The sequence below is a fragment of the Salmo salar genome, chromosome ssa08 (assembly GCF_905237065.1).
Source record: "Salmo salar chromosome ssa08, Ssal_v3.1, whole genome shotgun sequence".
In the NCBI taxonomy this organism is placed as follows: domain Eukaryota; kingdom Metazoa; phylum Chordata; class Actinopteri; order Salmoniformes; family Salmonidae; genus Salmo; species Salmo salar.
In genome coordinates this window covers 1211132-1236090 of record NC_059449.1, presented here as the reverse complement: position 1 = coordinate 1236090, position 24959 = coordinate 1211132, and the positions used below count along the sequence as shown (strand labels likewise).

The 24959-nt window shown below is 45.5% G+C and overlaps 1 protein-coding gene across 1 annotated transcript in view; it reads left to right on the top strand.

Moving 5' to 3' along the window:
- The first annotated feature begins 12230 nt into the window (after positions 1-12230).
- The window catches only part of LOC106609991 (SPARC-like protein 1), a 28570-nt gene continuing 15841 nt past the window's right edge, over positions 12231-24959 (top strand). The window contains exon 1 of the mRNA XM_014209077.2: positions 12231-12450. The gene's annotated coding sequence lies outside the window, so the exon portion shown is untranslated. The remainder of the gene's footprint in view (positions 12451-24959) is intronic.

The following is a 24959-nucleotide window of genomic DNA, read 5'->3' as shown; positions in this document are numbered from 1 at the left end:
GGCCTCTACATTATGGACAAGGTATTTGTATGAAAAACATTATCAAAAGTTTTTTTTTTCATTCACATTTTAATCATCTGTATAATTGCAGTTTTTTTTATTCACACACGTCACCCTCCCTACACCTCTGATGAATATAACAGGAAACCTGTTTGATCACCATACACTGCAAAATCATTCTGGCTATGGATACGGAGAACATCAACACATTAACATCAACAAGCGGCAGGTAGCCTAGTGGTTAGAGTGTTGGACTAGTAACCGAAAGGTTGCAAGCTCGAATCCCTGAGCTGACAAGGTAAAAATCTGTCGTTCTGTCCCTGGACAAGGCAGCTAACCCACTGTTCCTAGACTGTCATTGAGAATTTGATCTTAACTGACTTGCCTCGTAAAATAAATTAAAAGCAAGAGGATATATGCTTGGCTGGGAGTTTACCTCGTCTTTGCTTTGCCACTAAAATCATAATAAACACTGACAACTGAAATATTGTGTTATTGTTGTTATTGTTATGCGTATTATTATTAATAATAAGGGAGGGGGGAGTTAAAAAATGTACCCAAAACGGTTATTCAAAAGGTTCTTCGAGGATCCATTAAAAGGGGTTCTTTGAATAACCATTTTAAACGGTTCTTCGAAGAACTTATAGAGGTTACCCCACAGTTTCAATTTGAAGAACCCCTAAAGGATACTCCAGTGTAGGCTTGCCTAGTTGTCCGGTAAACTGACTAAGTGTGTGCATTGACGTGAAAGTATTAATTGGAGGTCGGTGTTAAATGTGGGTGTACCTGGGGGACAGCATGTTTGCTTCCCGGGGATTCAGGTGGACAGCTCTGGCGTGACACTGTGGTACATGTCACGTCTTCTCCTGCTCTCCCGCTCTGGCGCTTGTTGTCATCGGTCTACTAACCACCAGTCCTGGCAAGCCACATTGCGCACACCTGGCAACCATCATTGTGCACACCTTCTCCCCATCATTAAGCACACCTGGACTTCATCACCACCCTGTTTACTCTCCCTTCATATTGCGTTCAGTAAGCCTCAGTCATCAGGCAGTATTGGTTTTGGTTACATTCAGTACGCGTCTCCTGTTTTGTATTATCTTCATGATTGTTATCATTAAACTCAGCTTCTGCACCTGTTTCCTGACTCCCTGCGTATGCGGTACAGAACACTGCCTCTTCAAAAGAATGGAAGCAGCAGAAGATAAGGACATCTCTCAGATGGTCGCCGAACAAGGACACCTAATCCGCCAACATCATGATCAGCTCTCGTAACTGGATGAGGTCCTCCGCGTCCTCCACCGTCTCGATATCACCCGAGAAGATTCACCTCCAACTAGCGGAGGGCATTCTACCACGAGTCATCCTAGTGAGCCAATACCCCAGCCTACCAGTCTGTCCAGGCCAGTGATTCCCAACTGTCCGTACCGGACAAGTATGACGGGACAATCATTTCTCTGCTGACTGGGCGGGCGTTGGAGTTGGCTATGGCTGTCTGGGAGAGAGGAGAGGAAGAGCTGGGTTCCTACGAGGGGTTCATGGCTCTATTCAGGGCAGTGTTCGACCATCCACTGTAGGGCAGAGAGGGAGGTGAGCGACTACTCCAACTCGGGCAGGGTGCCCAGACCGCTGCGGAGTACGCCCTCACCTTCTGGACCGTGGCAGCCTCCAGTGGATGGAATGAACTGGAGCTACACACCCTATTCTGAAAGAGGACTGTGCGAGGAGGTCCAGATGGAGTTGGCGTGCAGAGACGACAACCTTTCCCTGGATGCGCTCATCGCGATGGCCATCTGTTTGGAAAACCTTCTTTGGGAGCGCCGGCGCTCTCAGAGTTGAACCCATGGAGATAAGGGTCACACACCTCCCCGCGGCAGAGTACCGTCACCGGAGACAGATGGAGTTGTGTCCCTATTGCGACCAGGAGGGGTACCGTCTCCAGCGGTGTACGATGCGTCCCAACCCGAAGTCCACTGGGGCAGAGGGATGGCCCTGTGATCATCCGTCTCCCAGGGTAGGCATGAGGATTCCTTCATCATCGTTTTCCGCCAAACCCTTCCTGGTTTCCATTTCACTTGCTGGCTGTCCCTCAGTCATTGTCTCTACAGCTCTAATGGACTCTGGTGCCACAAGGAATTTTATCGACTAGGCCCTCGTCTCCTCTCTGAACATCACCATGTACCCACTCTTCTCTCCAAGCCCTGGATAAACAACCATTGGGATCAGGCACTATCACACACATTACAGCACCACTTACCCTCACCGTGGAACCCATGCACCAAGAAAGCCTTCCCTTCCTCACTGCTCCTGTACACAAAGTCATCCTCTGCCTTCCGTAGCTACAACATCATGACCCCACAATCTCCTGGTTGAGGATGAAAATCATAGCCTGGGCACCCGGATGTCGGAAGACCTGCTTTCCTTTACCTTGTCGTTCCACATCGGTTGAGAGTCCTGTGAGTGTCCTCCAGCCCATCATTCCATCCTCCCATATCGTTGGCCTCGTGTGGACATCCGCCAGTTTCTGGAGAGGGAACCCGCGCCTGTTACCTGCCCTCCTGAGCGCATCTATGTTCCCATAGAGGTGAGGGATCGGCTGTTGACCTTGGTGCACACATCCCTCGCCACTGGACACCCAGGTATCACCCGCACTATTCAATCCATCTCTGCTATGTCAATTCATGCTCCGTTTGTGACCAAATAAAATCTCCCCGGCACGCTCCATCGGGAAACTCCTCCCCCTTCCTGTGCCTCAGTGGCCTTGGTCCCATCTTTCCATAGATTTCGTTACTGATCTCCCTCCGTCTGATGGTTTCACCACTATTATAGTTGTTGTGGACAGATTTTCTAAATCCTGACATTTTATACCTCTTTCTGGTCTCCCTAACACTTTCCATGTTGCTGAGGCACTGTTCCAGCAGGTCTTCCGGCACTATGGCCTTCCAGAGGACATCGTCTGCGACCATTGCCCCCAATTCCCGTCACAGGTATAAAGAGCCTTCATGGAGAAGTTGGGGGTCAAGGTCAGCCTCACATCCAGGTACCGGCCTCAGTCTAACGGGCAGGTGGAGAAGACAAACCAGGAGCTGGGTAGGTTCCCAATGAGTCACTGCCAGCGGCCCGGTTCCTTCCTTGGGCGGAATACACCAGAACTCACTTCGTCACTCCTCCACTGGGTTGACTCCCTTCCAGTGCGTCCTGGGAAGGATGAGCCGGACCGCCACCAAAGTGAGGCTCCTGTGTTCCATCCTGGTGATCGCGTCTAGCTCTCCACCAGGAACCTTCCGCTCCGACTGCCCTGCCGGAAGCTGAGCCCCTGGTTTGTAGTGCCCTTAAAGGTACTTCGAAGGGTCAACAAGGTGACATATAGATTACAGCTCCCCACTAACTACCGGATCTCACCCTGTTATCATGTTTCCCTTTTCAGGCCGGTGGTTCCTGGTCCCCTGGCTGATGCCGTCCCCCACGACACCCCTCCGCCTCCCCTGAACATCGAGGGAAGCCCCGCCTAATAAAGTTATGATAATTGGCGTGACCTTATATAAAAATATATATATAATAAAGTTGGGGTCTTGGAAAGGAAATTAGCTGATTGTTTTTACAGCCACCCCAAAATGTGTTGTACATATTTACTTCAGCTGACAAGCAAGTGTCAGTAGCTTCTTGAGGAAGGGCAGGCAGCTGGATGAGTAGAGTAGCAGGCCTGAAGTACGTTCTGTCGTTGACCTTGATTTTTGCTGTCCTCACTTTCCGATCTGCTCCAGCAATAACTGACTTGACAGTTCCAACTTACCAGAGTGCCCTAGGAGACTGATCATCCATGATCATCATAACGTCCCAACTACAAGGTCTTCCTTATCCTTGTGCCACTTATGGTGTCCTTAAAGTGCAGGTAAGTAGTACTGTGTGAAGCAGTGCCAGAAATGGTTGGCTAGAACCTGGCTGTGTCTCCATCTTTTGCGACTGAGCAGTTCAGACTCTGGGTAGATCACCTGTCGTAGTGACGAGTCTGGCCATCCCATGAGAAGAGTTAGGAGTGATTGGATCCAGTTCCACAATGTCTGACAACACATCCCAAGGGCTTAGAGTTCAAGATCCCTTCTATTTCGATTAGGACAGTCCTCAGCACCTCTTCGGAGATTGTCTGTGCACAAAGAGTGGTTTGCAGGGCAGTCTTGATGGATCTGATCTCCTTCTTCCAGCATCCTCCAAAGTGTGGTGCACTTGCTGGGTTGAAGGTGAAGCGAATCTTCTGACTGGCTAACTGTTCCTGGAGCTGTGGGTGGAGAGTCATGAAGGCCTCCTGTAGCTCTTGTTCTCCTCCCTTGAATTTTGTTCCTCAATTGGACAGGATCTCAAAGGGCTTTCCTCTTTGAGTGATGAAGCGTCTCAATGCCCTTAAGAAAGAATCGGAATCCATGTCCGTCAGTAGATCCACGTGTGGTTATGCACTGAAAGATGATGGCCCATCTTTTTGCATTTCTTCAGCCAATCTTGATGATATACGGTCCAAGGCAGTCTGCGCATGTAGAATAGAATGTGGGCTTGTGGAGTTGCAGTCGGCCTAGAGGCAGGTCAGCCATCCCAGGCACATCTGGCTGGCCTCGCCACTTCCTGCATTCAGTGCAACCAAGCTGAAAGATTTGAATAGCTGCCCTCCCTCTCAGAATCCAGAACCTTAGACGTAACTCAGCAAACACCCTCTCTGGGCCCGGGTGCCTCAGCTACTCATCATATTCCTTGATCAGCAACCTGGTGAGCGGATGACCTGTGTCCAGTACCACTGGGTGAAGAACATTAGTGCCCAGCAGGTCACACCTCCAAATGCGACCTCCAACACGAATCAGTCATTGTCATAATCTGGGGCCAGCATCACCATTCGGCTGCTCAGAGGGCTTAACTTCCTCTATTAGGGACAGGTCTTAGTTGTCTACATAGAAACAGCGTTCTACAGAGAAGCGCACATCTTCTTTTGGGTCACTGTGATCGAACACATGCTTCTGAAGGGCAAATGTAGCACAGCTGGGGCTACATGTCGTCCCAAAGGGAAGAACATGCCACTCATAGACATCAGGGTAATCATCACAGTTTAGGTCTCACCACAAAAACCGGAGGTCTTCGGGTAGCAGGCGGACTTGATGGAACATCCCCTTAATGTCACTGCTGCTAGCCACAGAGTGTTCCCAGAAACAGACGACTCCAAGCAGAGTAGCTCCCACGGTAGGTCCGTGAAAGAGTTGTTCGGTCAAGCTCTAACCCTGTAGTTGAAGGGACAGTTGAAGACGACTCTGTTTTTCCCATTGACTCTGTTTTTCCCATTGATGGGGAATGTACCAACCTTGGTATTCTTCGACTGCTACTGGGGATACCTTCTTGACATGGCTGGACTCCACCAGCTTGTGTACTTTTTGCGTTGTACACTGCTACTTTCTCTGGATCCTTGGACAGACGCTTCTGTGTCCCTTGCAGATGAGCCAGTACTTTTTATTTAATTTTGTTAAAATGTAACTATGCAAGTCAGTTAAAAACAAATTCTTATTTACAATGAGGGCCTGCCAGGTAACAGTGGGTTAACTGCCTTGTTCAGGGGCGGAATAACAGATTTGACCTCGTCAGCTTGGGGATTCGATACAGCAATCTTTCAGTTACTGGCCCAATGCTCTAACCACTAGGCTACCTGCCGCCCCAAAACTGCCTCCTACAGAGCTTCCAAGGGAGGAAGGTTCTTCTTCCACAAAAGGGGAGTGGCGTACCTTTTGAACCCCTTCCACTTCGACCCTGCCTGTCTTCTCTTCCAGTAGATGCATGGCTTCTACACCTTGTCTGGACCGTGTGACGAGCTTCTCACTTCTGTACCGTAGCGATACCAACTGCCAGAGCTTCTCTACATGGCTGAAGAGCTCTGCAGATGGACGAGGAACTTTGAAGTGTCCATCCGAGCTGAGTCTTGGTCGAAGCAGGTCCGCCAGGGGGACCCAAATGCACTGGCTCTGTACAGGTGATTAGATGGGGATAGTCTGATCCGATGAGCAGTAGAGGCTGCGCCTGATCCAGCGGTTGAAGGGGAAGGTCCTCAAGGTACCGATACCTTTTCTGAAGGGCTTTGACAGGGTAGGTATGCGGTGCAAGGCCCAACTCTTCAGCTGTGAAGGCTCTGTGGATGTCAAAGGACGTGTTTGGTTGAGTAACAGGGGCCACAGAGAATGACACTGAAACTCCATGGATGACTTGTATATCTTGACGCACTGTACGAAGTGCCAAGTCCTCGGGGTTGCTTTGGAGGCCAAGCTGCTCTGCTGCTTCGTGTAGAAGTATAGTGCTCTCCAACCCGTCATCTAACAGGGCGTACGTGTCAAGTGACTTGTTGCCGCTCCGTAAGATGACTCGACTCATCTTCAGTAACACCTTGCTGCTGCCAGAAGGTCAACGTAAAGGGTATTTGCAGTGGAGCTCACTAGCAAATGCTCTCTGTTGGCGCCTTTGTTCTGGCGGTCTTCATACTCTTCATGCTAGCGTTCTTTGTAGCAGTCGGGCTAGTGTTGACCTCGAGGAGAATCTTAAGATACTTCTTCTCGAACTTCTTGCACTTAGCCTTGAGAGTGCACTGAGCTGCTTGGTGTTCGCGTCCACAGGAGCTGAAATCTGGTGCATTGATTAATGTAATGCTGCGTGGTGTTGCAGAACGGAAAATGCTTATTTGGCATCTCCCGTGACCTTCCCTCCGGAGGCTGGTTCTGTGCAGAGACTTTGGCTTTGTCCTTTCTCTGCTCACCTCTGTGGAGGATGGTGGTGGTCTTGGGGAAGGATTTGGCTTTACGCTGATCTTGACGTGAGCAAGGGTGGTCCCTTAATGCAGCTGGTGGCCACACCAGATATTGACTGTTACCTTTGATTTTGACAACCCCCCCCAGCCCTTTGATCAGGGACACATTATTCCATTTCTGTTTGTCACATGTCTGTGGAACTTGTTCAGTTTGTGTCTCAGTTGTTGAATCTTGTTATGTTCATACAAATATTTACACGTTAAGTTTGCTGAAAATAAACGCAGTTGACAGTGAGAGGACGTTTCTATTTTTGCTGAGTTTAGAAGTGACTGACTGACATTGGCATAATTGAGCCATAATGCTTTTGTAGCTTGTGCATGGACAGACCACATCTTAGAAAGAGTTTTGTGGGTTTCAATTCAACTGTTTTCATTTGGTTGTAAACCTGATGTAACAATCTGCCATTGCCAAGTGGATTTGGAGCAAGTAAATATTGACTGCACAAGCGTGAATCTGCCTCAAGGCAGCACTAATCTGTCTCAAGGCAGCAGTTTGCAGTATTTACCCCAACCAAATTCAAAGTATGTGCAGCTCAAGGCACCCACTCTGCCAATGGGTTGATCTTTCATATGCTTGATTGCAGGAATTTTGGTTGTCGTGCCTTTGTGTTAAGCAGAAAAATAACCAGTCAGTTTGAGTATTGTTTGTTTAAGTTGTTGCTCGTGCTGTTGTTTTATTTTCTGCTTTCTGATTGGATTATGAATGACACATGACTCACACAATTGACCAGTCACATGTACTTATTTTGCAGTTTATTTTTCTAAACTTTTTATTAATAAGTTACCCAATCAAGGCAGGACCCCCAGTTACCCACGTGGGCCTCTAACTCCTCTCCTTCCCCCCATCGGATGATTAGCAGAGCAGCAGCAGGCAGCAACAGGCTGTCAACACTCATTGAGAGTGGGCTCCTGAGTTCTTCGGTGGTTGGCAGTTGCAGTAAAAAAAAAAAAGTATATATATATATATATATATATATATATATACTGCTCAAAAAAATAAAGGGAACACTTAAACAACACAATGTAACTCCAAGTCAATCACACTTCTGTGAAATCGAAACTGTCCACTTAGGAAGCAACACTGATTGACAATAAATTTCACATGCTGTTGTGCAAATGGAATAGACAACAGGTGGAAATTATAGGCAATTAGCAAGACACCCCCAATAAAGGAGTGGTTCTGCAGGTAGTAACCACAGACCACTTCTCAGTTCCTATGCTTCCTGGCTGATGTTTTGGTCACTTTTGAATGCTGGCGGTGCTTTCACTCTAGTGGTAGCATGAGACGGAGTCTACAACCAACACAAGTGGCTCAGGTAGTGCAGCTCATCCAGGATGGCACATCAATGCGAGCTGTGGCAAGAAGGTTTGCTGTGTCTGTCAGCGTAGTGTCCAGAGCATGGAGGCACAACCAGGAGACAGGCCAGTATATATGGAGACGTGGAGGAGGCCGTAGGAGGGCAACAACCCAGCAGCAGGACCGCTACCTCCACCTTTGTGCAAGGAGGAGCAGGAGGAGCACTGCCAGAGCCCTGCAAAATGACCTCCAGCAGGCCACAAATGTGCATGTGTCTGCTCAAACGGTCAGAAACAGACTCCATGAGGGTGGAATGAGGGCCCGACGTCCACAGGTGGGTTTTTTTTGCCACTGGTGCCCTGTGCTCTTCACAGATGAAAGCAGGTTCACACAGAGCACATGTGACAGATGTGACAGTCTGGAGACGCCGTGGAGAACGTTCTGCTGCCTGCAAAATCCTCCAGCATGACCGGTTTGGCGGTGGGTCAGTCATGGTGTTGGGTGGCATTTCTTTGGGGGGCCGCACAGCCCTCCATGTGCTCGCCAGAGTTAGCCTGACTGCCATTAGGTACCGAGATGAGATCCTCAGACCCCTTGTGAGACCATATGCTGGTGCGGTTGGGTTCCTGCTAATGCAAGACAATGCTAGACCTGATGTGGCTGGAGTGTGTCAGCAGTTCCTGCAAGAGGAAGGCATTGATGCTATGGACTGGCCCGCCCGTTCCCCAGACCTGAATCCAATTGAGCACATCTGGGACATCATGTCTCGCTCCATCCACCAACGCCACGTTGCACCACAGACTGTCCAGGAGTTGGCGGATGCTTTAGTCCAGGTCTGGGAGGAGATCCCTCAGGAGACCATCCGCCACCTCATCAGGAGCATGCCCAGGCGTTGTAGGGAGGTCATACAGGCACGTGGAGGCCACACACACGACTGAGCCTCATTTTGACTTGTTTTAATGACATTACATCAAAGTTGGATCAGCCTGTAGTGGGGTTTTCCACTTTAATTTTGAGTGTGACTCCAAATCCAGACCTCCATGGGTTGATAAATTGGATTTCCATTGATTATTTTTGTGTGATTTTGTTGTCAGCACATTCAACTATGTAAAGAAAAAAGTATTTAATAAGATTACTTCATTCATTCAGATCTAGGATGTGTTATTTTAGTGTTCCCTTTATTTTTTTGAGCAGTGTATGTGTATACATATATAATAAATACTGAGTATATATATTTGTTGCTGTCTCCTGGGCAGAGGGGCTTCAGTCCCGGTAAACCCCTACATTAACCTGGCCCTGACTGTGGCCTTCCCCTCTTACCCACCTACTACATAACACAATGCATATGTGTGTTCACACCACAGGAGGCTGCTGAGGGGAGGATGACTCATAATAATAGCTGGAATGGAGTGAATGGAAAAGTACACTATATATAGCAAAGTATCTGGCTCCCCTTTCAAATGAGTGGATTCGGCTTTTTCAGCCACACCAGTTGCAGACAGATTATAAAAGTGAGCACACAGCCATGCAATCTCCATAGACAAACATTGACAGTAGAATTGCCTTACTGAAGAGCTCAATGACTTTCAACCTGGCACTGTCATAGGATGCCACCTTTCGAAGAAGTCAGTTGGTCAAGTTTCTTCCCTGCTAGAGCTGCCCAGGTCAAATATAAGTGCTATTATTGTGAAGTGGAAACGTCTAAGAGCAACAACAGCTCAGCCGCGAAGTGATATGCCACACAAGCTCACAGAGCAGGACTGCAGAGTGCTGAAGCGAGTAGCACGTAAAAATCATCTGTCCTATGTTGCAACACTCACTAGCGAGTTCCAAACACCTCTGGAAACAACATCAGCACAATAACTGTTAGTCGGGAGCTTCATGAAATGGGTTTCCATGGCAGAGCAGCCGCACAAGCCTAAGATCACCATGCACAATGCAGTGAAAACACGTTCTCTGGAGTGATGAATCACACTTCACCATATGGCAGTCCAACGGAAGAATCTGGGTTTGGATGCCAGGAGAATGCTACCATCCCCAATGCATAGTGCCAACTGTAAAGTTTAGTGGAGGAGGAATAATGGTATGGGGCTATTTTTCATGTTTTGGGCTAGGCCCCTTAGTTCCAGTGAAGGGAAATCTTAACGCTACAGTATACAATGGCATTTTAGATGATTCCATCGACCACCTTTGGGATGAATTGGAACACAGACTGCGAGCCAGGCCTAATCGCCCAACATCAGTGCCCGACCTCACTAATGCTCTAGTGGCTAAATGGAAGCAAGTCCCATAGCAATGTTCCAACATCTAGCAGAAAGCCTTCCCAGAAGAGTGGAGGCTGTTTGGGCAGCCATCGGGGGATCAACTCCATATTAATGCCCATTATTTTGGAATGAGATGTTCAACGAGCAGGTGTCCACATACTTTTGGTTATGTAGTGTATCAAACACATGGGAACCATCTGTTTGATGTGTCCTATACTATTCTATTGATTCCATTCCAGACATTACGATGAGCCCGTCCTCCCATTTTTAAGGTGCCACTGGCCTCCTGTGCTTCACGCGTCAGTGTATCATCCATTCTTGTGATTGTAAACCATTTTGGGTTTTTTAGTTGACCATCACACTGCACACTGCCCTAACCCATCTGGACAAGAGGAATACCTATGTAAGAATGCTGTTCATCGACTACAGCTCAGCATTTAACACCATAGTACCCTCCAAACTCGTCCTTAAGCTCGAGACCCTGGGTCTCGACCCCGCCCTGTGCAACTGGATCCTGGACTTCCTGACGGGCCACCACCAGGTGGTGAGGGTAGGAAACAACATCTCCACCCCGCTGATCCTCAACACTGGGGCCCCACAAGGGTGTGCGTTCTCAGCCCTCTCCTGTACTCCCTGTTCACCCATGACTGCGTGGCCATGCACGCCTCCAACTCAATTATCAAGTTTGCAGACGTCACTACAGTGGTAGGCTTGATTTCCAACAACGACAAGAAGGCCTACAGGGAGGAGGTGAGGGCCCTCAGAGTGTGGTGTCAGGAAAATAACCTCACACTCAACGTCAACAAAACAAAGGAGATGATCGTGGACTTCAGGAAACAGCAGAGGGAGCACCCCCCTATCCACATCGATGGGACAGCAGTGGAGAAGGTGGAACGTTTTAAGTTCCTCGGCGTACACATCACGGACAAACTGAAATGGTCCACCCACACAGACAGCGCGGTGAAGAAGGCGCAACAGCGCCTCTTCAACCTCAGGAGGCTGAAGAAATTCGGCTTGTCACCAAAAACACTCACAAACTTTTACAGATGCACAATCGAGAGCATCCTGTCGGGCTGTATCATTGCCTGGTATGGCAACTGCTCCGCCCACAACCGTAAGGCTCTCCAGAGGGTAGTGAGGTCAGTACAACGCATCACCGGGGGCAAACTACCTGCTCTCCAGGACACCTACACCACCCGATGTCACAGGAAGGCCAAAAAGATAATCAAGAACAACAACCACCCGAGCCACTGCCTGTTCACCCCGCTATCATCCAGAAGGCGAGGTCAGTACAGGTGCATCAAAGCTGGGACCGAGAGACTGAAAAACAGCTTCTATCTCAAGGCCATCAGGCTGTTAAACAGCCATCACTAACATTGAGTGGCTGCTGCCAACATACTGACTCAATCTCTAGCCACTTTAATAATTAAAAATTGGATGTAATAAATGTATCACTAGTCACTTTAAACAATGGCACTTTATATAATGTTTACATACCCTACACTACTCATCTCATATGAATATACTTTACTCTATACCATCTACTGCATCTTGCCTATGCCGTTCGGCCATCGCTCATCCATATATATTTTGATGTACATATTCTTATTAATTCCTTTACACTTGTGGGTATTAGGCAGTTGTTGTGAAATTGTTAGATTTCTTGTTAGATATTACTGCATGGTCGGAACTAGAAGCACAAGCATTTCGCTATACTCGCATTAACATCTTCTAACCATGTGTATGTGACAAATAAAATTTGATAGGAAATAAGAGCTTGCGCATAAAATCCGCATTACGGGTTTGATTGAATTAGCTCTCTCTCTCACTTCCCTGCTTGGCTATACTCAGTTGACCATCTCCTTTGCTGTGGTCCACTGTCCACTGTTTCCTTTGACACAGAAGGCACAAAAGACGAGGTGTGGTGTGTGTGTTGCTGGACGACGCGTCAGTGTGCGAGGGACAGTGTGTGCACTGTCTTGGGTGAGATAGTACATTGTGTGTGTATGTGTGTTTGCATCTGTGTGACCCAGTCTCAGACCTCTCCTTGCAGCTGCCAACATCAGGTAACAACTTTATCTTCTTCTCTCTTAGCTACATCCACTTGAAATTATCATTTTAAATTCCTTGACACATTTTCTCGTCACAAAAACAAAACCCTCTAAATGTATTTATTGTCTTACTGAGGAAATTGATACTGGGGATGTGGTGGTTATATATTGCAATGAGAAGAGTGATTTTGTGTTATGTTCACTGCAAAATCAATCTGCTGAGATGCGTATTTTTTGGCCTCATTGAGTTGCATAGGGTGCTTCTGCAGGATTGTATTAGATGTTATGGACGTTTCAGACATCTATAACTTTTTTTTTACTCTACAAAGTTTGACCAAAGAGTAATCCCATTACCTTATGTAGCTAGTAAAACTGACAAAGACAACATTCACGTGATATTTATACCATTAGGCTAAAACAGAATCATCCCGTTTCAATCTTTTCCAAGTGATTTATCATTTTTGACATGCAATATCCCCCCCCATGCTTTAGAGAGCATTTCATTAAATTACTTGGTAAAAAAAAACTTTAAAATCTCCACAAAGTTTGACCAAAGAGTAATCCCATTACCTTATGTAGCTAGTAAAACCAACAAAGACAACATTCACGTGATATTTATATTACACGTGATATTTTATATTTTATGGCTAAAACAGAATCATCCCGTTTCAATTTTTTCCAAGTGATTTATAGTTTTTTGCATTTTTGCCCCTCCAAGTCTCCAAACCCAGAGACAAAAAAGTTTGTGGACTTAGTCGACTCTTTCCTATCTAGTAGCTTCTGGTGTTTGCTTTAGCGTCCGCTGAACTCTCAATGCGACTTTTGAGAGACTGGCACATCTCTGGAGAGCTTCACACTATGGTAACTGAGAGGAGGCGTGGGAGGTGGGTCAAGATTTAAATGTTCTAGAGTTGGGGAAAATGGTTTGTCCATTGGTTTTGAATGATTGCATAATAAGGGATTGTCATTATCAGATACCAAGGTGTACAGCCCTCATGTCTGTCTTTGACATACAGTATGATAAAAGCGTTTGAATGGCCCATTTAAATCCATAAAGGGGCAATCTGCAGTTTGAACAATAACAAAGCGTTTACCCTGCCACTGATTTTGTAAACAGCAGAGGAATGGGGTTTTAACCATGTTTTAACAATTACATTGTGTACAAACATTGGAGTAAAAATGATAATCATATTTTTGGTTCTGAAGGGGTATTCTTCAAGAGTCAATGGGTATATGACATTAATATAAAATTACAAAAATGTACAGTTGAAGTCGTAAGTTTACATACACTTAGGTTGGAGTTATGAAAAGTCCTTTTTCAACCACTCCACAAAATTCTTCTTAACAAACTATAGTTTTGGCAAGTCGGTTAGGACAGATAATTTTACTTATAATTCACTGTATCACAATTCCAGTGGGTCAGAAGTTTACATACGCTAAGTTGACTGTGCCTTTAAACAGCTTGAAAAATTCCAGAAAATTATGTCATGGCTTTAAAAGCTTCTGATAGGCTAATTGACATCACTTGAGTCAATTGAAGGTGTACCTGTGGATGTATTTTACGGCCTACCTTAAAACTCAGTGCCTCTTTGCTTGACATCATGGGAAAATCAAAAGAAATCAACCAAGACCTCAGAAAGAAAATGTAGACCTCCAGAAGTCTGGTTCATCCTTGGGAGCAATTTCCAAATGCCTGAAGGTACCACGTTCATCTATAAAAACAATAGTATGCAAGTATAAACACCATGGGACGACGCAGCCGTCATACCGCTCAGGAAGGAGACGCGTTCTGTCTCCTAGAGATAAATGTACATTGGTGCGAAAGGTGCAAATCAATCCCAGAACAACAGCAAAGGACCTTGTGACGATGCTGGAGGAAACAGGTACAAAAGTATCTATATCCACAGTAAAACAAGTCCTATATCGACATAACCTGAAAGGCCACTCAGCAAGGAAGAAGCCACTGCTCCAAAACTGCCATAAAAAAGCCTGACTATGGTTTGCAACTGCACATGGGGACAAAGATCGTACTTTTTGGAGAAATGTCCTCTGGTCTGATGAAACAAAAATAGAACTGTTTGGCCATAATGACCATCATTATGTTTGGAGGAAAAAGGGTGAGGCTTGCAAGCCGAAGAACACCATCCCAACCGTGAAGCACAGGGGTGGCAGCATCATGTTGTGGGGGTGCTTTGCTGCAGGAGGGACTGGTGCACTTCACAAAATAGATCATGAGGATAGAAAATTATGTGGATATATTGAAGCAAGATCTCAAGACATCAGTCAGGAAGTAAATGCTTTGTCGCAAATGGGTCTTCCAAATGGACAATGTCCCCAAGCATACTTCCAAAGTTGTAGCAAAATGGCTTAGGACAACAAAGTCAAGGTATTAGAGTGGCCATCACAAAGCCCTGACCTCAATCCTATAGAAAACTTGTGGGCAGAACTGAAAAACCATGTGCGAGCAAGGAGGCCTAGAAACCTGACTCAGTTACACCAGCTCTGTCAGGAGGAATGGGCCAAAATTCACCCAACTTATTGTGGGAAGCATGTGGAAGGCTACCTGAAATGTTTGACCCAAGTTAAACAATTTAAAGGCAATGCTACCAAATACTAATTGAGTGTATGTAAACTTCTGACACACTAGGAGTGTGATGAAAGAAATAAAAGCTGAAATAAATCATTCTCTCTACTATTATTCAGACATTTCACTTCTTAAAATAAAGTGGTGATCCTAACTGACCGAAAACAGGGAATTTTTACTAGGATTAAATGTCAGGAATTGTGAAAAACTGAGTTTAAATGTATTTGGCTAAGGTGTATGTAAACTTCCGACTTCAACTGTATGTACTAATTGCACTTTGCCGCTTTAAAGGACGAATACAGCTGTTTTTATCTCAATATCAAAACATTTCTTGGTAAATATGAAGTACCTTACTGTAATAGTTTTCCATCAAAAATAACTAAGAAATGATTTCTCAAGCAAGACTTTTGCTAGGAAATTCTTGCTTGGGGAGAGAGGGTTCCCTTTCAGTCTGCACTCTCGGTACAACACAACTCACTTTCGCGACTTCGATTGAAGAACTGCAATCATGCCTGACAAGGCTAATGAAATCTGTGCCTTTCTGAAAGCCCTAACCTTCCAAAGGTGATAACGATAACCCTGAGTCTCGAATTCATTCCTGCAATTATTTCACTCTTCACCTCGATGTGAGCAGGAACAATTCACGCTTCTACAACAACAACAAAAAATACCGGAACATGAGACTATCTGACTTTGTGCCAACTAAACTGTCGTGTTCACTTGTTGTGTGCTGGGGTTTGTATTTGTTCTCAGAGTTTTCTTGTCACAAAAAATGTGTTATTCTTCAATATGCTTCAGCAATGAGTACGACGGCAAAACATTTGACCGAGACGATGAAGGGAAAGTTGGGTTCGGGTTCGCGACCATGCTTCCAGTCATGCGGTTGTACTATTTATCCCATAGATACTCATGATTTCTTTTGTTCGGCTTAGAACACCCTCAGGAGGCACTCTTTCAAAACCAGTCCAGCGGCTGCATGCAAACTCCTTAGATAGACATATAGCATTCTTGAGAAAGCTTTGGGTTAACATTGGCGACCTTCCTCTGCTGGATGCCGGTACCTGCCAAGTTGCAGGACGTGGGGAGGGATTTGGGGCTGTGGTCAAAGCAAATAGAACTAGCCTCCCAGCAGGGCAATAGTGAACTGGCTGATTCGGTCTCCCACAGTGATTCACTGGGCCCAAGTTCGGATGACGACATGTTGTCTCTGGCGGGCTCAGGGGGGTTCTTGGTTGAGGACTTAATTCCGGGGCAGCTACCTCCTCACGCTAGTGATCGTCCTTCCCCGCAGAAGTGACCGTCCTTCCTGCAGAAGAAATCTTCCACCTACCTGCCCCCTATGATTGCCGCAGTCAAGCACCACCTGCCTCTTTTTCTGGATTTCGGCACGGAAGTGACAACAACCTGGTCCAAGCCACATTCTCTTTCGTCCGTCACTATGCTGCAGTTCTACCAGACCGAGCTGCTGGCGGAGTACGACGCAAATTTGACTGCCAGGTAGCCCCACACATTTCATTCTGCTCATGTCCCGGTGCACTGTTCTGTTGCTCAGGGAAAGTATGGGAGCTACTGTGGTGGCAAAGTGTCATCTTTAGCTGACTCTCTCGGAGGTGCCAGAGAGGGACAGATAGATGTACTTTGATGAGAAGATTTCTCCGACGGGATTGCTCGACCCGGTTTGAGGCTAAAAAGAAGCAGGAATAGGCGCTGCGTGCTTTTCTCACTCTGAGGTCCTTTGGGGCTGACTATGGAGAACCTTCCCACAAGGTGACAGGTGGAGCCTTGCCAGCTAAGCGGGCTGTCCAGCTCAGACACACAGTTGCTGAGAGTGGTAGAAATAATAAAGAACCAATCCATCCCAGTCCACGAGAGGACATTATGCCCCCTCAGATGACACTTTACGGGAGACTCACTGCCTGCTCCGACCAACGTTGCACATGCGCAGTGTTACCCTGGATCATGTGAACAGTGACTTCAGGATGCAGGCTGCAAGATGTTGCCGAAAGATAGGGCAGCTCTGCTTCTAGCTCCTAAGCAACATTGCAGTATTTCATTTTTTGTGTTATTTCTTACATTATTAACCCAGGACATTTTTTGTGTTATTACATACAGCTGGAAATAACTTTTGGATATCAGAGCGGCGGTAACTCAACAGTATTACGACCGGGAATACGACTTTCCCGAATTGGATTCTTTGTTCGTACTCAGGAGGTGCGCACACCATTCACCACATCCGAGTATATTACTCACTAATGTTCAGTCTTTGGATAATAAAGTAGATGAGCTCAGGGCAAGAATCTCCATCCAGAGAGACATTAGGGATTGTAACATACTTTGTTTCACGGAAACATGGCTCTCTCGGTATATACTGTCTTTGTCATACAGCCAGCTGGGTTCTCAATATATTGCGCAGAAAGGAATAAATAACTCTCTGGGAAGATGAAAGGCGGGGGTGTATGTTTCATGATTAACCACTCATGGTGTGACTGTGATAACATACAGAAACTCACATCCTTTTGTTCACCAAAAGTAGAATACCTCACAATCAAATGACCGTATTTCATCCAAAGAGAATTTTCTTCAGTTATAGTCACAGCCGTGTATATTCCCCCTCAAGCCGATACCACGACGGCCCTCAAAGAACTTCACTGGACTTTATGTAAACTAGAAACTACGTATCACGAGGCCACATTTATTGTAGCTGGGGATTTTAACAAAGCAAATTTGAGGAAAACTCTACTGAAGTTCTACCAACACATTGACTGTAGCACTTGCTCTGAGAAAACATTAGACCACTGCTAATCAGCTTTGAAATGCCTACAAGGCACTCCTCTGCCCTCCCTTAGGCAAATCTGATCATGACTCCATTTTGCTCCTCCCTTCCTATAGGCAGAAACTCAAACAGGAAGTACCTGTGCTAAGGACTATTCAACGCTGGTCTGACCAATCGGAATCCAATCTTCAAGATTGTTTTGATCATGTGGATTGGGATATGTTCTCGGTAGCCTCTGAGAATAACATTGACAATTCCACGGATATATTGACTGTGACTATTAAAACCTGTGACTATTAACACCTACCCTAACCAGAAACCGTGGATTGATGGCAGCATTCACGCAAAACTGAAAGTGCGAACCACCGCATCTAACAATGGCAAGGTGATTGGGAATATGGCCAAATACAAACAGTGTAGATATTCCCTCCATAAGGCAATCAAAGAGGAAAAATGTCAGTATAGAGACAAAGTGGAGTCTCAATTTAACGGCTCAGACACGAGATGTATGTGGCAGGATCTACAGACAATCGCGGACTACAAAGGGAAAACCAGCCACATCGTGGACAAGACGTCTTGCTTCCGGACAAGCTAAACACCTTCTTTGCCTGCTTTGAGGATAACACAGTGCCACCGACGAGGCCTGCTACCAAGGACTGTGGGCTCTCCTTCTCCATGGCCGATGTGAGAAAGACATTTAAGAGTGTTAACCTTTGCAAGGCTGCCGGCCCAGACGGCATCCCTAGCCGCGTCTTCAGAGCATGCACAGACCAGCTGGCTGGAGTGTTAACGGACATATTCAATCTCTTCCTATCTCAGGAAATGTCCCCACCTGCTTAAAGATGGCCACCATTGTTCCTGTACCCAAGAAAGCAAAGGTGGCTGAACTAAATGACTATCACCCCGTAGCACTCACTTCTGTCATCATGATGTGCTTTGAGAGGCTAGTTAAATGTGGATAGGGGGCAGTATTTTCACGGCCGGATGAAAAAACGTACCCGATTTAAACTGGTTACTACTCTTGCCCAGAAATGAGGATATGCATATTATTAGTAGATTTGGATAGAAAACACTCTGAAGTTTCTAAAACTGTTTGAATGGTGTCTGTGAGTATAACAGAACTCATATGCAAAAACCTGAGAAAAAGTCAACCAGGAAGTGGAGGATCTGAGAATTGTAGTTCTTCTTTCTAGTCCCTTTCGAAACTACAGTATCTGTGGGGTTACGTTGCACTTTCTAAGGCTTCCATTGGCTGTCTAAAGCCTTCAGAATGTGGTTTTAGCCTTCTCCTGTCACTGGGCAGTGTATAGGAGCTCAGTTACTGAGTGGTCTGCCTGGCAACAAAGGGATTGGATATGCGCGGTCTCGCGAGCACGCTGTTTTTTCTTTTTCTCCTTGAATGAATACGCTATCGTCCGGTTGGAATATTATCGCAATTTTACGTTAAAAATACCATAAAGATTGATTTTAAACAGCGTTTGACATGCTTCTAAGTACGGTAATGGAACATTTTGACTTTTTGTGTCTCGGATTGCGCTCGCATTTCTTGTGGAAGTAGCAGTCCTGGGAGTGCATTCTGACGAAGATCAGCAAAGGTAAGAGCATATTTCTAATACTAATTCTGAGTTTAGGTTGCCCCGAACTTGGCGGGGGTCTGTATAGCTTTCTGTGATGACGAGCTATGTACTCAGAATATTGAAAAATGTGCTTTCTCCGTAAAGCTATTTTAAAATCTGACACAGCGGTTGCATAAAGGAGTTCTGTATCTATAATTTTTAAAATAATTGTTATGTATTTTGTCAACGTTTATGATGAGTATTTTTGTAAATTCACCGGAAGTTTTTGGTGGGAATACATTTTCTGGACATCACACGCCAATGTAAAATGCTGTTTTTGGATATAAATATGAACTTGATCGAACAAAACATACATGTATTGTGTAACATGATGTCCTAGGAGTGTCATCTGATGAAGATCATCAAAGGTTAGTGCTTCATTTAGCTGTGTTTTGGGTTTTATTGACACATGTCCTTGCTTGGAAAATGGCTGTGTGATTATTTTGGTCTATGTACTCTCCTAACATAATCTAATGTTTTGCGTTCGCTGTAAAGCCTTTTTGAAATCGGACAATGTGGTTGGATTAAGGAGAAGTGTATCTTTAAAATGGTGTAAAATAGTCGTTTGTTTGAGAAATTGAAATTATTGGATTTTTGAGGTTTTGTATTTCGCGCCACGCTGTTCCATTGGATATTGGCTAGGCGTTCCGCTAGCGGAAGGTCTGTCCTCAACAGGTTTTAAGGATCATATCACCTCTACCTTACCTTACCTTACCTGACACCCTAGACCCACTTCAATTTGCTTACCGCCCCAATAGATCCACTGACGATGCAATCGCCATCGCACTGCACACTGCCCTATCCCATCTGGACAAGAGGAATATCTATGGAAGAATGCTGTTCATTGACTATAGCTCAGCATTCAAAACCATAGTACCCTCCAAGCTCATCATTAAGCTCGGGGCCCTGGGCCTGAACAATGCCCTGTGCAACTGGGTCCTGGACTTCCTGACGGGCCACCCCCAGGTGGTGAAGGTAGGAAACAACACCTCCACTTCGCTGATGCTAAACACAGGGGCCCCACAAGGGTGCGTGCTCAGCCCCCTCCTGTACCCCCTGTTCACCCATGAATGTGTGGCCACGCACGCCTCGAACTCAATCATCAAGTACAACAGCAGTAGGCCTGATTACCAACAATGACGAGACAGCCTACAGAGAGGAGGTGAGGCACCTGGGAGTGTGGTGCCAGTAAAATAGCCTCTCACTCAATCTCAACTGATTGGACATCGTTGTCTTATTTCATTTAACTAAGAGGTCAAATTGCCAGACTTACCTTTTTCAAATGGACATTTTGAATAATATCCAAATTGATTGGTTTCTACAAATGAGACAATTTAAACTTTTCCATGTTAACCTTGATACAGCTACGATTTCAGGTTAATTAAAGTTTAATTCCAAAATAGCCTATACAGGTTTGATTAATCATTATGATTGACTAATCAATTCAATTTGCTTTTAAGAGATAATTGGAACCAAACCCCCAGTACTGATCCAATATTGACAGAAGTCCCGCCTTCGCGGGAATCCCATGTGGTTTCAGCCCTAGGGACCCTGGTGGTGAATGTACCCTACATTTATGATAATCCAGCCAATCTCAATTGATTGGATATTATCGTCTCATTCAATGTAACAAGTTAAATTGTCGAACATACCTTATCAGGTTCTTCAAATTAAATGAGACATTTTAAACCTTTCCATATTAACCTAGATGAACCAACTTCTCAGGTTAATTTAAGTTTAATTCCCAGATAGCCTGTCCTATCCATCATTATCATTGATTAATCAATTAAATTTGCTTTTGCAAATTCATTCACATCCAACTCCCACATTACTGATGCAGTATTGATGGTTCATTAACGTCTATAAATAGATTAACATCGTTTTGCCGCTCTCCAACGACTCAAAACCCAAACTTTAAAAAAGAGTACTCGCTCCTACCGGTGAGCCTGTTTTTTTTTAAAGGACAAGAGAACACGAAATTATCAATAGTCCCGCAATACAGACAACTCTTTGTGTCGATGCTGTATTGCCGTTCCGCTGGCGACAGCCCAGCTCTGCCTAGTGGCATAGGCTCAGGAAGCGGTAACTTGTCCATCTTCGGCAGCCCTTGGGGCAGGTCGGGAAGCTTCAGGTTCTCTCGGCAATGAGACCGTCAGGAGCTTCCGGGATGACTCGGAGGCAAGGTGGGAGCCTTGGGCATGCAAGCAAAATCCAATTTCCTCTGCCTCCGTCGTTCCCATAATCGCCCATCGATACAGATGGTCAAAGAAATGAGGGAATCGAGCTCCGTAGGTAACTCCCGTGCTGCAAGCTCGTCCTTGACCTCCTCCGAGACGCTGTGCAGGAACATATCGAACAGTGCCTCTTGATTCCAAGCCCTCTCCGCTGCCAACGTGCAGAAATTCACTGAATAATCAGCTACACTGCGGGAGTCCTGCCGAAGCTGGATCTGCTTCCGGGCGGCTTCTCGTCCAGAGAACGGGTCATCAAAAACCTTCCTCACTTCTCTCACGAACCCCTCACGAACCCCTCACGAACCCCACGAACCCCGGCTGTTGTTCCCACATGGCAGTAGCCCAGGTGAGAGCCCTCCTGAACATCAGCGTGATGAGGTAGGCTATCTTCGAGCGATCCGAGGGAAAGGAGGAGGGGCTGAAGCTCGAAGACGAGGACACACTGAGCTAGGAACGCCTGACAGGTGCTCGGCTCTCCATTGAAGTGTTCTGGAGAAGGTAAGCGGGGCTCCCGAGAAAGTGGAGTGACCGATGAGACGGCGCTGCTAGCAGCTGAGTCACTGAGGAGCTGTGGGGTTACCACCGTGGTAGGCAGCCTCCCAGACAACCCATGGAATTGCTCCAGTGAACTGTCCAATGCCTGGTCATTGCGTTCAGCCAACTTTTGGACCCCCTCCACAAGGCCACGAAGCAATTCCTGGGTCGAGATGGCATTGCGCAGCTGGACCAGATCTGCTGGGTCAGTCATAGCCAGAAGAGAGATTGGGAAAAGCAGGAGCTGAGAACAAAAACGCTGGTTGACTTGACAAACAAGACGAACTGGCAACGGACAAACAGAGAACACTAGATATAAATACACAGGGGATAATGGGGAAGATGGGCGACACCTGGAGGGGGGTGGAGACAATCACAAGGACAGGTGAAACAGATCAGGGTGTCACAGATATTCTATAAAGAATCTGCCGTTTACAGCTACAATAGTCATTTACAACAATAACAATGTCTATACTGTATTTCTGATCAATTTGATGTCATTTTAATGGACAAAAAATTTGCTTTTCTTTCAAAAACAAGGACATTTCTAAGTGACACCAAACGTTTGAATGGTAGTGTACATTTTACAGGCACAGTATATTTTACATTTGTTATCTTCTTGTTATTAGTCCCACCCTTCAGCTCCATTCAACTCCTCCCATCTATCTCTTAAAACCATCCATATTGGATTTATTTTTGCATTATATTTTTCAAATGTGCTGTGATGCTTTAGAAAAGTTCTGAACCTTTCTATTCTCAACAGATTGTAAATTAAAGATAAACATTTTTGAAAAAAGTATTATTATATTATTGATCAATTGGCAATTACTTTTCAAATCACCCAGCATTGCTATCTGCAGCGTAGCTCCAGGTAAATGTTGCAATTCTTCAGCCATTCCTGGACCTGTGACCAAAAACAAGCTACATATGGACTGTACCAAAATGAATGAGCTAATGACTCTGTTTCTTCGCAGTAAAATCTCCAGAGCTGGGAAGGTTGTATCCCCCATATATATGACATTCTTTTGGTTGCAAGAGTATTGTATAATAATTTAAATACAAAAATTCTAAATTTTGAATCCGGCATCGTTTTGCCTTTCAGTTCATGAACCATGTGCCATGGATCAGTACATCGAAAATCTCTTCCCAACTATTTTGAAATATACACTACCGGTCAAAAGTTTTAGAACACCTACTCATTCAAGGGGGTTTCTTTATTTTTACTATTTTCTACATTGTAGAATAATAGTGAAACATCAAAACTATGAAATAACACATATGGAAACATGTAGTAACCAAAAAAGTGTTAAACAAAACATTTTTTTTTATATTTGAGATTCTTCAAATAGCCACCCTTTGCCTTGATGACAGCTTTGCATACTCTTGGCATTCTCTCAACCAGATTCACCTGGAAAGCTTTTCCAACAGTCTTGAAGGAGTTCCCACATATGCTGAGCACTTGTTGGCTGCTTTTCCTTCACTCTGCGGTGCGACTCATCCCAACCATCTCAATTTGGTTGAGGTCGGGGGATTGTGGAGGCCAGGTCATCTGATGCAGCACTCCATCACTCTCCTTCTTGGTCAAATAGCCCTTACTCAGCCTGGAGGTGTGTTGGGTCATTGTCCTGTTGAAAACAAATGATAGTCGCACTAAGCCCAAACTAGATGGGATGGCGTATTGCTGCAGAATGCTGTGGTAGCCATGCTGGTTAAGTGTGCCTTGGATTCTAAATAAATCACAGACAGTGTCACCAGCAAAGCACCCCCACACCATAACACCTCCTTCTCCATGCTTTACGGTGGGAAATACACATGCTGTCACAACTTCTGCCGAAGTCGGCTCCTCTCCTTGTTCGGGCGGCGTTCGGCGGTCGACGTCACCGGCTTTCTAGCCATCGCCGCTCCATTTTTCATTTATCCATTTGTTTTGTCTTGTTCCCTGCACACCTAGTTTTCATTCCCCAATCACACTACATGTATTTATTCCTCTGTTCCCCCTCATGTCTTTGTGTGTAATTGTTTGTGTTGCGTGTCAATTTTGACACGCTAGACTGGTGTTAATTTTTTCCATGTTTTATTCACGAGGTATGTTTATTTCTTTGAACATAATTATTGTGACTGTTTGCGCGTGTTGCACTTTTGCCAGTTGGCTGGAGGATTCGACGCATTGGCCTCCGTCTGTTGGTTTCTCCTGCCTAAGTAAAGTGTGCGCCTGTTCACAACTCTCTGCTCTCCTGCACCTGACTCCACTCCCAGTACGCACACCATTGACACATGCGGAGATCATCCGTTCACCCACACCGCATCTCACAAAGACACGGCAGTTGGAACCAAAAATCTCCAATTTGGACTCCAGACCAAAGGACAAATTTCCACCAGTCTACTGTCCATTGCTCATGTTTCTTGGCCCAAGCAAGTCTCTTCTTCTTATTGGTGTCCTTTAGTAGTGGTTTCTTTGCAGCAACTCAATCATAAAGGCCTGATTTAGACAGTGTCCTCTGAACAGTTGATGTTGAGATGTGTCCGTTACCTGAACTTCTGAGGTTGGTAACTCTAATGAACTTATCCTCTGCAGCAGAGGTAACTCTGGGTCTTCCATCCCTGTGGCGGTGCTCATGAGAGCCAGTTTTATCAAAACTTCTGCCAGACTTATATGTGTCATTTCCAGTCACAACTTGCAGACTTGTTTACGTGCTGCTGTGCGTTTTGTTGTCAACCTTACTTTGCTACCTGACAACTTTACGGTTTTTACCTTTTAATTACCGTTTATATTTTTAGTTTTT